A 15,657-nucleotide genomic window follows, 5' to 3' on the forward strand; every position below is an offset into this window, starting at 1 on the left:
AACTTCTTGAGCTACAATTTTAATTCCACTGAAGAAAATTAAAATAAACCTAACATACGTGTAAATATAAAAATTTAAGCAAATTCTATTGTTGAGTCAACTTTGTATCTGTCAAATAGTGGATTATTTGCAAAATTTAGTTACAGCATATACCTATAAATAAAGAGACCCCAAAAAATTGAGTAAGAATTTGAACTTAAAAAAATAAAATGTAGGATATATTAGGATAACAAATAGCTCCACAAAATACAGTTTATTCTTTTATTTATTTATTTATTTATTTTGCGGTACGCGGGCCTCTCACTGTTGTGGCCCTTCCCGTTGCAGAGCACAGGCTCCAGAAGTGCAGGCTCAGCGGCCATGGCTCACGGGCCCAGCCGCTCTGCGGCATGTGGGATCTTCCCGGACCGAGGCACGAACCCATGTCCCCTGCATCGGCAGGCGGACTCTCAACCACTGCGCCACCAGGGAAGCCCAGTTTATTCTTTTTCATTAAATATTTCAGATATTTCCTTAAAGATGAATGGAATAGAGAACATAGCTTATTAATATGTAAAGGTAATTTCATTTAGAACTCAAAGTTTCAAATATTTATCACATCTAAAACATCAACTAGCAGAGAAATACTAGTGAAAAAAAAAGCACAATGTGGACACTGGGTAGAAAGATTTTGAAAAATATACCAAAATAATATTACATGTAAAGCAAGTAATTATCAAAAGAAGAAGATGAAAAGTTTTGTTGTAAATCTCTAAGAAATTAAAATAAAAATACAGTATAAATACATCAATATTTATACATAATCATCTATACACACATATATGTAGATACACAGAAGAAGACATATGCATACATAAAGACTCTTGAATGTGGACATTAAAAACTCACTATTGGGATCACTTGCAGGCTTTTCCAGGCTGACTGATGCTCAAGGAAGAGAGACTAGGGAAACCGATTTGGCCTGATCCAATTTAGATATGCAAATTTTATCTTGGGTGCTTGAAAGGAACATTATGGCACAGCACAATTTGCATTTTCAGTTGTAAGAAAGAGTATTTTTAATCTAATAAAAACATCCCTCTATCGTCCACTTTAACACTCACCACATTTTATCCGATCCGTTGTTTGCTTTCACTTTTAAACTATACTTTCTTATTTTAAACTATCAAATTAGTTTATCAGGAAAAGACAAATATATTATGGAAGTCACTCTCTCTACAAAAGGGGGAAAATCTTAAGTGGTATTTAACTGGTAACATATGACATAGTTTAGAAGAACACACAGAGTCCTTGGAAGAAAAGAAAGAATTACATTATTGTACGTCAAATATATTTTTTAATTAATTTTTATTGGAGTATAGTTGTTTTACAATATTTTTATTGATGAGTCTGATGGAGAGTTACATTTTGGAATGAAAGCTAGAGTTTTCAATTAACAATATATATATATATACCTTCACAGAAACATATTACACTCAAGTAAAGTTTTATTGATTTGGCTAATGAGCTCTGAAAAACCATTTTAAGAAAGAGACTATTGGGTTAAGATCTATCTTTAAGTCATATTTTTAGAGAAACCCTTCTCTCATTATCGGGTAAGTAAATGCCCACATCACATTAATGATTATTTGCAGTATTCATAGATACCAACCTCTAAATAGGAGAAATAAATTATATATCTCCCCTCACATTAACGCTTCTATCTCACTTCTACTAATATCTCTGTCCATATCATGTCTACATGGAAAGAATTTAAATAAGACCAAATTTCATTCAGTCAACAAGATACTATGAAATTTCTATTCTAAAAGTGGTATTACTTCTGTTGACTCTCAATCATACTTATTTTCCCTCTATGTTATCCAAGATGGAGAACGTGAGAGGAAGAGCACTTGGGAAAGAATGTTCCATTTTGATCATGTATAATATGTAGAGATGTGGGAGAACAATATAAGTGGGGGAATGGACACAAGTTCTTTTAAGAGACACTAAAACTAAAGATTTGGGAATTATTTTAAAATTTGCATTTTCAAGAAGTTCATGCTCATCTTTCCCCCTAGACAATAAAGAAAGCAATTAGGGAGTCACTAATTTTATATTTCTTAAGTTTGCCCTTTCTTCTCCAAGCCAACTTCCATTAACTTGGGTTTGGACCTGCTAGTCTCAGAAGTGGTATTTTTCTCTAGGATACCTCTCTGTGATACTATCAATGCCTCTAACAAAACCACATTTTTAACATAGAAATGTGCTCTGCTTTTGCCCTAGCTAAAACATGCCCCATGGCTCCTTATTGTCTTCAGGAAATTATCTCAACTCTTTAATATCTCTATCACTTTATCATCCATTTCTAGAGCACCACTTCCCACCTTTTCCCCTCACACATAATAACTGCACTAAAGACACTGTGGTCACTCAAGTTCAAAGTTCAAACTCAGACCTTCCTGTCTTTGCTCAGGATACCTCCTCTTTCTGAAAACACTCCTAACCACCTTTTATATTTGGTTTACCTGTACTTGTCCTATAAAATTCATATCATTGTTTCTCATTTAGAGGCCCTTTCCTAATCTTTAGACTGTTACACAACCCATAGCATGCTATAAGTTCAGCATGCTGTGTCCAGATTCAGAAATTCATTTTCATTATTTACCTCTACAGTTAGACTGTAAATTCTGGGAGCTGATGGTGTTTTTTAATATTCAGTATCACAGCTGCCAGGAGCAGTCTGAGCATAATAAGCACCGTGGGTATTTGTTGAGTTGAATTTGGATTTTCACACTGAGTGTTCAGCTGATAAATTAATCATCAGGAAATAAACATTGTGGATAGGGAAAAGAACCCAGTTTGTTACTACATTTATAACTTATTTCCAGTTGTCTTCTACTTTGTTTTCTTCATGGTACTCTATGACCCTTAACTCTCTTTTTATTCCTCTGAAATCCATAAGCTAGCAACACTCATTTTAATATCCACAAGTCTTATAAACCATCAGCAGGGGAAGGTATTGCAATTAGTAATTGAGTGTTTGTTATCCTGAGTCACTGCACAGTTCACACCCCAGCTTTAGCGCTCACTGGCTAGAATGTTGATCAGTTACTTAAGATGGTATAAGCCTCACTTTTATTATCTCAAGCATGGGATGAGTACTACATCAGAAAACAACAGAATTTATTAAACATACGCAGACTAAATGAAGCCATGCATTTTAAGTTTAGCTACAGGAGTAGGGATAAAAAAACAAAAGCATATTTATACTTTAATAAACGAATTAATTTCAACTATATTTATAAACACAGATAAATCTCAAATATATAATATTGGGTGAAGTCACAAAAGGACACAAACAAGATTACTGAGTTATGTGAATGTTTAAAACACACAAAAGTATGTACCATGTTAAAACTATGTATGATAACACACATACTTTCTAAAATTATTTAAAAGTGGACAGGAGTGAAACCAACTTTAAGATATTCGTTATCTTTGTGAAAGCAGAGGGATGGGAAGGGAACACTTGTAATCAGAAGTCTTTTTTTTCTCTTTAAAAATCTTGAGAAAACATGATAAAATTTAACTTTGTTAAACTGGACATAGATACATACTGTGTATTTTTAATATATTTGAAAGAGTTTATACTTTGAGTTAAACATTAAAGAAAATGGAAATAATTTATATTACCTAGAAACATCTTTCAGCACCAATTTAAAGATCATTAGCAAAACACACTTTTAACAACTCTGCATAGCCTGATTACTAAAGCTGGAATTTTTTTATTCATTATAGAACTCTCAATTATATTGGTTAGTGGATCAAGAGAAAAGGGGCTTAAATTAGAATTATTTTAATCATTATCACTTAAATACAAATCATGACAAAACACAAAATCCAAGTCCATTTTCAGAAATTTTGCAAAATATAATACTTAAAAGTCTCTAATATTCTACCCAGCCATCCAATTTAAAAAATGTAATGCCAGCAGCTCAAAAAATTGACACTCCAGGATAAACATTACGCAACAGCATGAAGAAGAAAGCTAGTTATGTCATTTCTCAAGCAATCATTTTAAAAATAATGTCTTTCATGAAATTTGGAATCATACTATACAAATTTCTGGTAATCCATTTTCTCCATTACATTAGCTCATGGACTTTTCACTATTCTACTTCAATATTCTCCTATAATACACTTTTTGATTGTTGCACAGTATAATCACACTATAATTCACAGAACCTGTATCATATATTTGGTTAATTTGTTTCTAATTTTTCATTTTAAAAATCAACATTTCTATATACATTTAAATAATTTTAAGGTAAATTCCTACACGTGAATCACTGATTAAAAATCTATAAGTTGTTGAAAGGCTTTATTTCTTAGAACAGTTTTTAGATTTGCAGAAAAATTTAGCAGGTAGTACCAAGCATTATCATATATCCCAAACCCAGTTTCCTCTATTAACATTTTACACTAGCATGGTATATATGTTAGAGTTAACCAGTATTAATAAATTATTATTAACTGAAGTCCATAATTTACTGGATTTCCTTAGTTTTTCCCTAATGCAGTTTTTCTGTATCCAATGTACTTTGCCCTGATCCAATGTATTTTTTTTTTTTTTTTTTTTTTTTTTTTGCAGTATGCCGGCCTCTCACTGTTGTGGCGTCTCCCGTTGAGGAGCACAGGCTCCGGACGCGCAGGCTCAGCGGCCATGGCTCACGGGCCCAGCCGCTCCGCGGCATGTAGGATCTTCCTGGACCGGGGCACGAACCCATGTCCCCTGCATCGGCAGGCGGACTCTCAACCACTGCACCACCAGGGAAGGCCCCAATGTATTTTTTCTGTAACCATCAGGTATTTTGTAGGCTGCCTCACTATTGAAATGTGTTGAATATTTTTCTCATGGTAACAGTGGGGTTACGTTTCTGGGAGGAAGAACATAGAGGCAAAATGCCATTTTTATTATGTTCTATCAAGGGTACCTATCATCCACATCATTTACAAATGTTGATGTTGACCTCGATCACCTGGCTGAGGAAGTGTTTGTCAGGTTCCAGCATAAAGTTAGTCTTTATTTTTCCTTCTTCTTCACTCTTTGAAGGAAATCAGTTCGTGAAGCATGCTCACAGGGAGTGGGGAATTATGCTCCTTCTGTTTTAGAATGGAGTATCTATATAAATTATTTGGAATTTGTCTTCATGGAATATTTGCCTCTTTTCCCTCATTTAATAATTTAACCAAACATTTATTTATATCAATATTACTTTATACTTTAGATTATAAACCAGTACTTTATTTTTGTTGCTCATATTGTTCTGGCTTTGATCATTGGGACCTCTTTCAGCTGGCTCCTATGCTCCTTGGTGAACTCTAGAGCTTTTATTCAATATTTTGTTATAGAAACTTTAAGGACCCAGAAAAGTTGAACGAATTAAAGAATTACATCTCTATATCCACCACCTAGATTCAATTCAGCAATTTTTGGCATTCTACCGTATCTGCTTATTTCTCTCAAAATATGTTTTTTTTTTTTTCTGTTGAACTACTCTATAGTAAGTTGCAGGCATTTCATCCCTAAATACTGAAGCATACTAAAAATAAGGACATTCTTCTATATAACCACGTAAGATTTCACATTTTAGAAAATTAACAGTAATTCTGACATAATTACCGATCCATACTCATAAAGACAATCCAAATAGTGTTTCAATCACCTTACATCAATACTACATTTGAAAATATTCCACCCTTCCCTAAGTTTTTGTTTGTTTACATTTTGAAGGTCTTGTTTTCCACAGACCAATCTTTAAAGTAAATTGGCTTTACACACACCCTGAGTTATATCTTTTTTCCTAATCCATGCCATCCTCAGCAGTAATGCATGAAGCTACCAAAGAGGTATGGCAAGTGAATTTACAGGTGATTAAGTTAAGCTAGGCTTAAGGATGTGCAGGAATATTAGAAAAGCCTCCAACAGCCCCCATACAGTTTCCCTTCCCACCCCTCCCCAAAATATCCCAGGGGCTTCATTCTGTAGTCAACACCAGTAATCTCAGGGGTTTACCACACCACATGCTGTTTCCTTTGGAAGTGGCATAAAAGCCTCCCTGCTCCCATGATTATCTCATCCCTCAAGGCCCTAACAGAGTGTCCCTGGACCTTAATTACATAGTCTCTTTTTTCTTTCCTTGTGAAGAATCTTTGTAAAGTAACTATTATACCTCTATTATTCTGCAATATACTTTAAATAAATGGCTAGAGTGTAGGAACAGATTACTAACACAAATTAACCTGACTTGTTCTTATTGATTTAGCACATTGATTGCTGTATGTGCCAAAAAGTTGTGGTAATTGGTTCTTACATTTTACTCAAGATATGCCCATTATATGGACTTTCAACATGGCATTTAGATCCCTCTATAGATAAAGAAACAGGATAATTAAATATTTAGCCTGTGTCTCGCAGGCGTCCTAGAGCAGTTTGTATGCTTTTAAATTTATTCTCACTTAATCTTTGAAGCTTCCATCCACACTGATTAGTTCCCAAACATTGCAGGTTTCATCATAAAAGTCAAGAGGCTCTTTATCTTTTCAAGTACAAAGTTTCTTTCCCTTTGTGATGATTGTAGAGTTTATTCGAACAACTGTTTCCCAACACTGATTTTTATCTTAATGAGTTCTTATGAAAATAAACTTCTCCCTACAGAATTCATTTTAATCATCATCACTGGTAAATGCTTTTACATATGAATTATTGTTATAGCCTTTTGTTTCATCATATGGGTTTTCCTACAGGATTCACTTACATAGCTGGTTTGTGTTTGAGGCTGTGCATTTTCAAAACAGCCAAAAATTGGCTGAAGAAAAAGCAAACTCAATAAAATGACAAACAAATCAGGGCGTAAATTTTCCCCTGTAAATGTTCTCACCAGTAAATTTAAAAATATTAAATAAAGCAATGTCCACTTGGGGAGAAGAAGCTTATCTGTGAGATAGGTTTTTATTAATTAGATATGGTATATGTTATGCGCATTTGAAATGAATATTCTGTTCATCAGTCAAGTAAAGTATCATCAATAAAACTGTGACATCCCTTTTCCTAAGATTTGAATCCATTCTATTCTGTTTTTCTGCCCTTTGAACAGAATTGTCTATGTCCTGCTTTCCCATGGGAAAAACCTCAATAAACTTTTGTGTACCCATGTTTCTTTTAAACCTAAGCATGCAATTATATATAGTTAATAGATAATATTAAGTCTGTTTTTACAGTTTTTACATATTATGTCATAAATGAAAGCATTTTTCTATTTAATGGCCAACAATCAAAATCACTGTAACACACAGTATTTTTCTGGGGGTTGTTCCTTATTAAATTCAGAATTACAAAACTCTTTGCCTTGCAAACCTTGACTGAATTATCTAGACCCAGCTGTAAAGAGAAGTGCAGATCAAGTAAATATTTGCAATCCATTGTATTTGGTGATTAACAGTCCATAAAGAGATTTTAAGCAAAGCTACGGTTTCATCTTATGCAGGCTTTACATCTAGGATGTCACACTGCAGCAGGCTGTTTTAGTAGGATGTCAATGGTGCAGCCACAATTTCTGAACCATCACAGAGAATTTTTTAAAACCCTGAGGAATTGCAGGCCCATTTAGTCCATCTGTGGTACAAGGCAGGGTAAACAGGAGCAAGGGTATATGAGACTTCAGTTACTGAATATAATGATTGTTCCAGGCATCAAGGGCTAACAAAACACACATTAACATGTACTACAGGGGGTTTAGCATTTTCCCCAAAGTGAGGGAGATGGGCTTTTCATCACTAAACCCAAATTGCCTAGAAAACACAACTATTCTTAAGTTATTTTCAAAGCCTCTAATATCTTTTTATGACTATTTATTCAAATAATTCAAATTAATTGACATTTTAAAATCTTGATGGATTTATTTCCTGTAACTGGGAGCCTCAGTTTCCATAATTTTAAAATATGCCTTTACAAAAAAATGAATTCACATATATAGTGAGAGTAGAATCTATCAGGCTACATCTTTGTACCATCAAACAGTTACACTAGAAAACAGCAAAGGAAACAGTGCTATTTTCCCAGATTAGACATAGATCCCTTTTTAGATACTGATTTGTTCAAGCAGTGCAATAATTATGTGACCGTCATCTGACTGAGGATCCACATCTAGGATCCAAATGGTGTTCAGGCTTAACCACTTATTTAGCAGGTCTATCCTGAGCAGGGCATTTGAAATGTAAACAAACAAACAAAGCAAGCAAGTGTATCCTGAATAACAAAACATCTGGACAGCTATCACCACTGAAGTAGAAAGAGAAAAGCATTGAAGAATTTTCAGATTTGAGGCATACTAGGAATTTATTTACTGTTAATTCTACTTACCCATTTCACTGTTTGAGAGTGACTTTTCTATTAAACACAATAGAATGAATGGCTAAATCAAATCCAAGTTCACAGTTCTTAAAAACTACGTTATCGGGCTTCCCTGGTGGCGCAGTGGTTGAGAGCCCACCTGCCGATGCAGGGGACATGGGTTTGTGCCCCGGTCCGGGAAGCTTCCACATGCTGCGGAGCACCTAGGCCCGTGAGCCATGGCCGCTGAGCCTGCGCGTCCGGAGCCTGTGCTCCGCAACGGGAGAGGCCACAACAGTGAGAGGCCCTCGTAACGCAAAAAAAAAAAACAAAAAAAACTATGTTATCAAATTCTTTCTTTGTCCTCTTTCCTTCTAATGCTCCTATCCAAGCTACTGGCATGTAGACACTTATACCTTCACTTGGCTTTTTCTATGTACAAGGAAACTCTTAGTAAATGGTCTCAGAACCCTAACAAAATGAATCCAATCAAATCCGTCTATTATCTACCCATCTATTCAATTCCTTCATATTCCAAGAATAACTTGACATATATCAAAGTTGTATGTACAGTAAGGGTAAAAGGATTCTTTTTAAAGGGATGATTGAGTAAATTGAGGCAAAATGAAAACAAGGATAAGAACCTTAGATGAACTAAGGCATCACTTCCTGCCTTGTGACCTAGTCATACATCATGTTTACAAGAATGCTAAGCATCCTAAATGTCCAAACACACAAAGAAAGAAACATGATAAGAAACAGGTATACAATTTTATAGTGTCTGCAACATTCTACAGTGTATAATATGTCCTGAAAATATGAAAATGTATTTCAGCTTTAGGGTTCCAAAATCCCACTTTCCAAGAATATCTGAAGCAGATGGGGCTAAAATTATTTACATTTTACAGATCATTGGTGTCCCATATTTTTTTCATTTGCAATTTAATTTAAGCAATTTGGTGTACTTTCATAAGGGAGATAATTTGATACTGAACACTCTAGAAGATGAACCTAACAGGTCAATCTTAGTCGGGAGGCGATAATAAATTACAGGCGTACCTCCTTTTATGGAACTTAAGTTTACTGCACCTTGCAGAGACAGCGTTTCTTACAAATTGAAGGTCTGTGCCAACCCTGCATGGAGCACATCTATCAGTGCCATTTTTCCAACAGCTCATTTCATGTCTCTGTGTCACATTTTGGTAATTTTTGCAATATTTCAAACGTTTTTATTATTATTACATTTGTTATGGTGATCTGTGATCTTTGATGTTGCTACTGTAAAAAGTTACAACTTGTTGAAGGCTCAGATGATGGTTAGAATTTTTTTTTTTTTTTTTTTTTTTGCGGTACGTGGGCCTCTCACTGTTGTGGCCTCTCCCGTTGCAGAGCACAGGCTCCGGACGCACAGGCTCAGTGGCCATGCCTCACGGGCCCAGTTGCTCCGCGGCATGTGGGAATCTTCCCAGACCGGGGCACGAACCCGTGTCCCCTGCATCGGCAGGCGGACTCTCAACCACTCTGCCACCAGGGAAGCCCGATGGTCAGAATTTTTTAGCCATAAAGTATTTTTAAATTAAGGTACGCACATTCTTTTTTTTAAGACATATGCTATTGCACACTTAACAAACTACAGTATAAACATAACTTTCATATGCACTGGGAAACCAAACAATTCGTGTAACTTGCTTTACTGCGATATTCACTTTATTGCAGTGGTCTGGAACTAAACCTGCAATATCTCTGAGGTATGCCTGAAATAAAGGTATGGTTTGTGGACATTTAAAAGATCAAGCAATGGTCACTACAAACAGCATGAATTCATTAATAACATCCTAGACAACTCTCATTTTCTTTGTAAAGTTTTTAGTCTTATAAATTAAGAAAAGCTAGAATATATACTGTATTAAGGAAGAGTGGAATATAAAAAGTATTAAATCTTGAGCAAAGTAGATTTGCTGCCCCTCAACCTGTTCTTAAGAAAAATATGGTAAAGTATAAATTGGGAACAGTGACAAAGATACTAGTGATTATAACAGGAGAGCTGACAACCTCAAGTAAGTACTCAAGACAAACTACACACCTATTCTTTGTAATATATTTCATTAAAATTTTGGATGAATACACCAGACAGATGTTCATCACACTGATAAACAAAACTAAACTGCAGGGATATTAAATACATATTACAGATGAAAATATATGCAAATATATGGAAAGACATAAATGATAAGCCGTATGTAATAAGAGATACTTAATGGGGAAAATGTGAAATTTTTTGATAGATTAAAAAAAAATCAGGTCTACTTCTGAGTGTGAAGGCAAATTTCATTAAACATGTCCAACTCTTCTCCCTTTCCCTAAATTTCACCTGAAGGGATGAATGAAATTACCAGTCACTTAATTTTTGGCGTGAGTCTGGGAAACCAGAGACGGATGATATGGACACACTTGAAACTTTGAGGAAGTTCTTCTCCATTAAAAGGAATCAAGAAATAGAAAATAGAAATAGAATCTGAAGGAAGGGCTGCCTTACAGATGCTTCAGTGGTAAAAGAGGCTACTTGGTTTAAAAAAAAAAAAAAGAAAGAAAGAAAAAGAAAAGAAAAGAAAAAGAAATCACTGCTGAACCACACTGATATTCCCTAACCCAGAGGGATAAGGTCCCTGGGGAAGCACACCTGTATCTTTTTCAAAACCTCAAGGAACAGATGAAATGTCAGAAGTCATCCAAATGGAAGTACCACTGAACTGTGCTTACTCGCTGCTTACACACTGCACAGAATGCAAAGAACAGGGACTCTGTTCCGACTGCCAGACAGGAAGTGGTGCTCTTTCCTGCCACAACTGTTTTGGATGATTCCTACCTTCCTAATTTGACCAGGCAGCTGGACCACTAATCAGACAAAGTAAAACCACCACAGAAAAGTTTATCTGTTCTGTCATCTGGAATTGAACTTCGAACAGGCATGCAAATGAGATATTAATAGGACTCACCTCAGTTACCAGTTGTGATTAAGGCTTGTGACTTTACCCATAAATATCATCAAAAAGAGAAAAACTATACAGACATGTGAAAACATACTAGAAATTTTAAAGAAGGGGTGTGCATATTAGAGCATATGTCTTCAAGAAAATAAAATTACTCAAAAAAAAACAAGGAATTTTTAAAACATGTCTGATTTATGATCTTAATAAGATTCAAGAAGACATTGCCTCTATCCAAACAGAACGGGCATTCATAGAAAAGAACAAATCTGATATCAAGAAATGGAGATTTAAAATACAGTTGAATTAAACACTGCAGTAGAAAGAATGAACATCAGACTGCATTAAGACAATTTCCATAAAACTCAATATATGAAGTTAAAATGAAGCTTAAGCAATTTCCCCTGTATTCATAAGTAAAGGAACAAAGATGTGAAATCATACAAGATATATGAATTATTTCAAAGAAATTCCTTCTGTCTACAGTGGAAATTCCAGGGGCAAAAGAGAGGAAAGGAAGAAACAATGGCCAAAAAAAGGAGAAAGAAATCATAGGAGGACTTTTCTTGCAAAGTTCACAAAACAAGAGAGACAAAGGTTAGAAAACAAAAAAATGATCAGCAAAATGACAGAATAGAAGGTGCCCTGCTCACAAGCCCCCAGCAACACAATAATTTAGCAGCCATCTACAGACAAAGTATTTTTGTGGGAGCTGTGGGTTTCAGGTAGAAAACTGTGAACCCCAGTGGAGGCCAAGACTGAGGAGGGCTGTTCTGAGAAGAGAGGCCCAGGCTGAGGTGGCTGACTCAGGGACTACGGTCCTGGCTGCAGACCCAGAAACAACCCTGACCCTGTGGACTTGGCTACAACCCCAGTGGCCTTTTATTCTACCACTGACATCATACACTAAGTGACTCAGGAGAAGTCATATCTGCACATGCCTCAAGCAGGACATCTGTAGGACTTACTGCTGGTTGTGGACCCTTAAACAGTAATGGTTCCAGCCTCTCTCAGCTACAGTAAGGGGACAGTCCTGACCACTCAAGGACTTACCAAGGGACCTGGTGGGAGTCAAGGCCATCTGTATACCTTGCTTATAACAAGCCCAACATCTGTGGACCCAAATGTGAACCCTAAAGCAGCCCTTTACTCAGTGCCAAACCCTACTGAACAAGGCTTTGGAGGTAGTCCCATTCACTGAGTGATCAGTCTGCCCAAACCCCTGGTAACAGGCTCACCAATTGTGGAACCCACTGTAGACCCAGCAACAGTCATGTGACCCAGCTCCAATCTAAGCTGACTACAAGTCTGGAGGTAATTCCATCAGCCTAGGGAACCAAAAAGAGAATGTCATCGCATGCTGAAACCAGTCTGTAAAGAGTAGAGGAAAGGTTTGCTTTTTCAGATGCACAGATACCAACACAAGATTATATGTATGACAAAAAAAATCAAGAAAACATGACAACACCAAGGAAAAGGAGTGGTTTTATATACTTCAAGCACTGAAAGAAAAAAAACTGCCAGCCAAGAATACTATAGCCAGAAAAACTGTTTTCCAGAAATGAAGGAAAGATAAAGACATTCCAAGACAAAAATCAAAGCTGAGGAGTTTGGCATCACTGGACCCTCCTACAATAAACACTGAAGGGAATTCCTAGAGTTAAAATGAAAGAACTTTAAGTAACAACATGAAACCATATGAACATATAAAACTTACTGGTAAAGGCAAATATACAGGTACATTCAGAACACTCAAATATTATAACGGTGGACATAAACCAGTTTTAACTCCAGTGTAAAAGTTAAAAGACAAAAGCAATAAAAATAACTATAGCTACAATTATATGTTAATGGAAGTACAGTATAAAAACATGTAAACTGTGACATCAATAGCCAAAACGTTGAGGGAAGAGAAGTAAAAGTGTAGAGTGTTTGTATGAAATTAAATGTAAGTTTTTATCAGTTTAAAATACTATTATAAATGTTATGTTGTTTCATGTAAGCCTCAGAATAACCACAAAAAAAACTTTTAACAGAGACACAAAATATAGATAAAGGAATAAAACCGTGTAACAACAACAAAAAAGTAGGTTACAAAAAGAGACCACAAGAGAGGAAAAGAGGAAAAAGGAACTACAAAATAGTCTTAAACAACTAACAAAATGGGAATAAGTCCTTATCTACCAATAATTAGTTTAAATGTAAATGGATTAAATTCTTCATTCAAAAGACACACAGAGGCTGAATGGATTAAAAAAAAAAAAAAGAGGGACCAAACAATATGCTGCCTACAAGAGACTCGCTTTAGCTTTAAGGACACACACAGGCCAAAAGTGAAGAGACAGAAAAAGATATTCCTTGAAAATGGTAACCAAAGGAGAGCGGGATTGGCTATACTTTTATCAGATACAATAGACATTCAATCAAAATATACTTATACCTCAAAAAAGCTGAAAAAAAATAAAAATAAAAATAAAACCAAATGAGCCCATGCACCCCAATGTTCACTGCAGCACTATTTACAATAGCCAGGTCATGGAAGCAACCTAAATGCCCATCGACAGACAAATGGATAAAGAAGATGTGGTACATATATACAATGGAATATTACTCAGCCATAAAAAGGAACGAAATTGGGTCATTTGTAGAGATGTGGATGGACCTAGAGATGTCATACAGAGTGAAGTAAATCAGAAAGAGAAAAACAAATATTATATATTAACACATATATGTGGAATCTACAAAAATGGTACAGATGAATCAGTTTGCAAGGCAGAAATAGAGACACAGATTTAGAGAACAGATGTATGGACACAAAGGGGGGAAAGTGGGGGGGATGAACTGGGAGACTGGGATCGACATATATACACCAATATGTATAAGACAGATAACGAATAAGAACCTGCCATATAAAAATAAAATAAAATTAAAAAAAAAAAAAAAGAGTCACTATACCAATACCAGAGAATTGAAATAGCTAGAAAGGTAATCACATATATATTACTTTGGATTTCTCTCTGTATAAGTTACACTGTTACAACCAAGAAAAAAAAACATGTGTTAGAGCTAAAGTTCTGTAACAAATGGAAAAGACTCTCAAAGTTAAAAATACTTCTAGATTGTCTGTGTGTGTGTGAGGTATAAAGCTGCCAGCCTGAATTGACAGGCAAAGAATGAAAGTAATCATTCTGGGATAATTGTTTATTATTTCCTCTCAATATAATATTAAATAGGTTGAACAGCTAAACACCAAAAGAGACCATCAGCATACTGAGACAAAATATAAATAATTATGAAAATATTTTTGTGAAATGGGCATTTATTTCTAAGCATAATACATAAGGAAAGTATTAAGGTAAAATATTGATAGATCTGCCTTAAATTTTTTGTTTCTTATAAAACTACCTTATGTAATAGAAGGTTTTAGTTATGTTTCAAAATTTCTAATCCAGCATGTCTGGCCTGACTGAGACAAAGTATCTTTCCAATAAATCACATTGACTGATTCAGGATGGGCTCAGGAAGAAAGCCAGAAGAGTAAGATCCAGTGCTAGGACTACTACTAAAACAATCAAAAGAAGAGTCATTTTCTTTTCAATGGCATTGTTAATTATAAGGACCAAATAAATTTGGAGCTCACAAGAGACTGATTAAGAATAAGGTCAACCCAGAAGATAACCAGTGAATTAAGCAATGGATAAAAAGATAACGTTCCTCTGGTATCTGTATCTAACCCATGCTGCAAATCTGCGGATGGTCCCATAAGCCTATACATTTCCTTTTTCTTCCTTTCTTCTTTTTTTAAATGAACTGTAAGTTGCATGCTTGACACTTGAGAGGAAAATATTACTAGGGGGGAATTATTATTTTATTAAGAAAGCAATATATGCTCATTTAAATGGTTCAAATGGTAAACCAAGCATACTCATTTGAAATTACTGTCTATAACTGTTAACTGCTTGGATAGTATCCTTCTAGATTTTATTTATATAAAAATGTACATATGTATATACATTTTAAAAACATAAATGCAATGACATCAGAGATGTTATTTACTACTTGTATTTTCACTTAACAGGAATTCAAGACACTCTTCTATGCCTATAAATCTGGATGGTCCATATTCTTTTTTAATAGCTACATAATATTCCATTAAAAAATAATGGGAAAACTGGACAGCTACATGTAAAAGAATGAAATTAGAACACTCCCTAACACCATACACAAAAATAAACTCAAAATGGATTCAAGACCTAAATGTAAGACTGGACACTATAAAACTCTTAGAGGAAAACA

The 15,657-nt window shown here is 35.1% G+C and overlaps 1 long non-coding RNA gene across 1 annotated transcript in view; it reads right to left on the reverse strand.

Annotated features, from left to right (window-relative positions):
• Positions 1 to 442: 442 nt before the first annotated feature.
• Positions 443 to 15,657, reverse strand: part of LOC129392139 (uncharacterized) — a 215,771-nt gene continuing 200,556 nt past the window's right edge. The window contains exon 4 of the long non-coding RNA XR_008617422.1: positions 443 to 512. This is a non-coding gene — a long non-coding RNA (uncharacterized lncRNA). The remainder of the gene's footprint in view (positions 513 to 15,657) is intronic.

The sequence above is a fragment of the Physeter macrocephalus genome, chromosome 5 (assembly GCF_002837175.3).
Source record: "Physeter macrocephalus isolate SW-GA chromosome 5, ASM283717v5, whole genome shotgun sequence".
Classification (NCBI taxonomy): Eukaryota; Metazoa; Chordata; class Mammalia; order Artiodactyla; family Physeteridae; genus Physeter; species Physeter macrocephalus.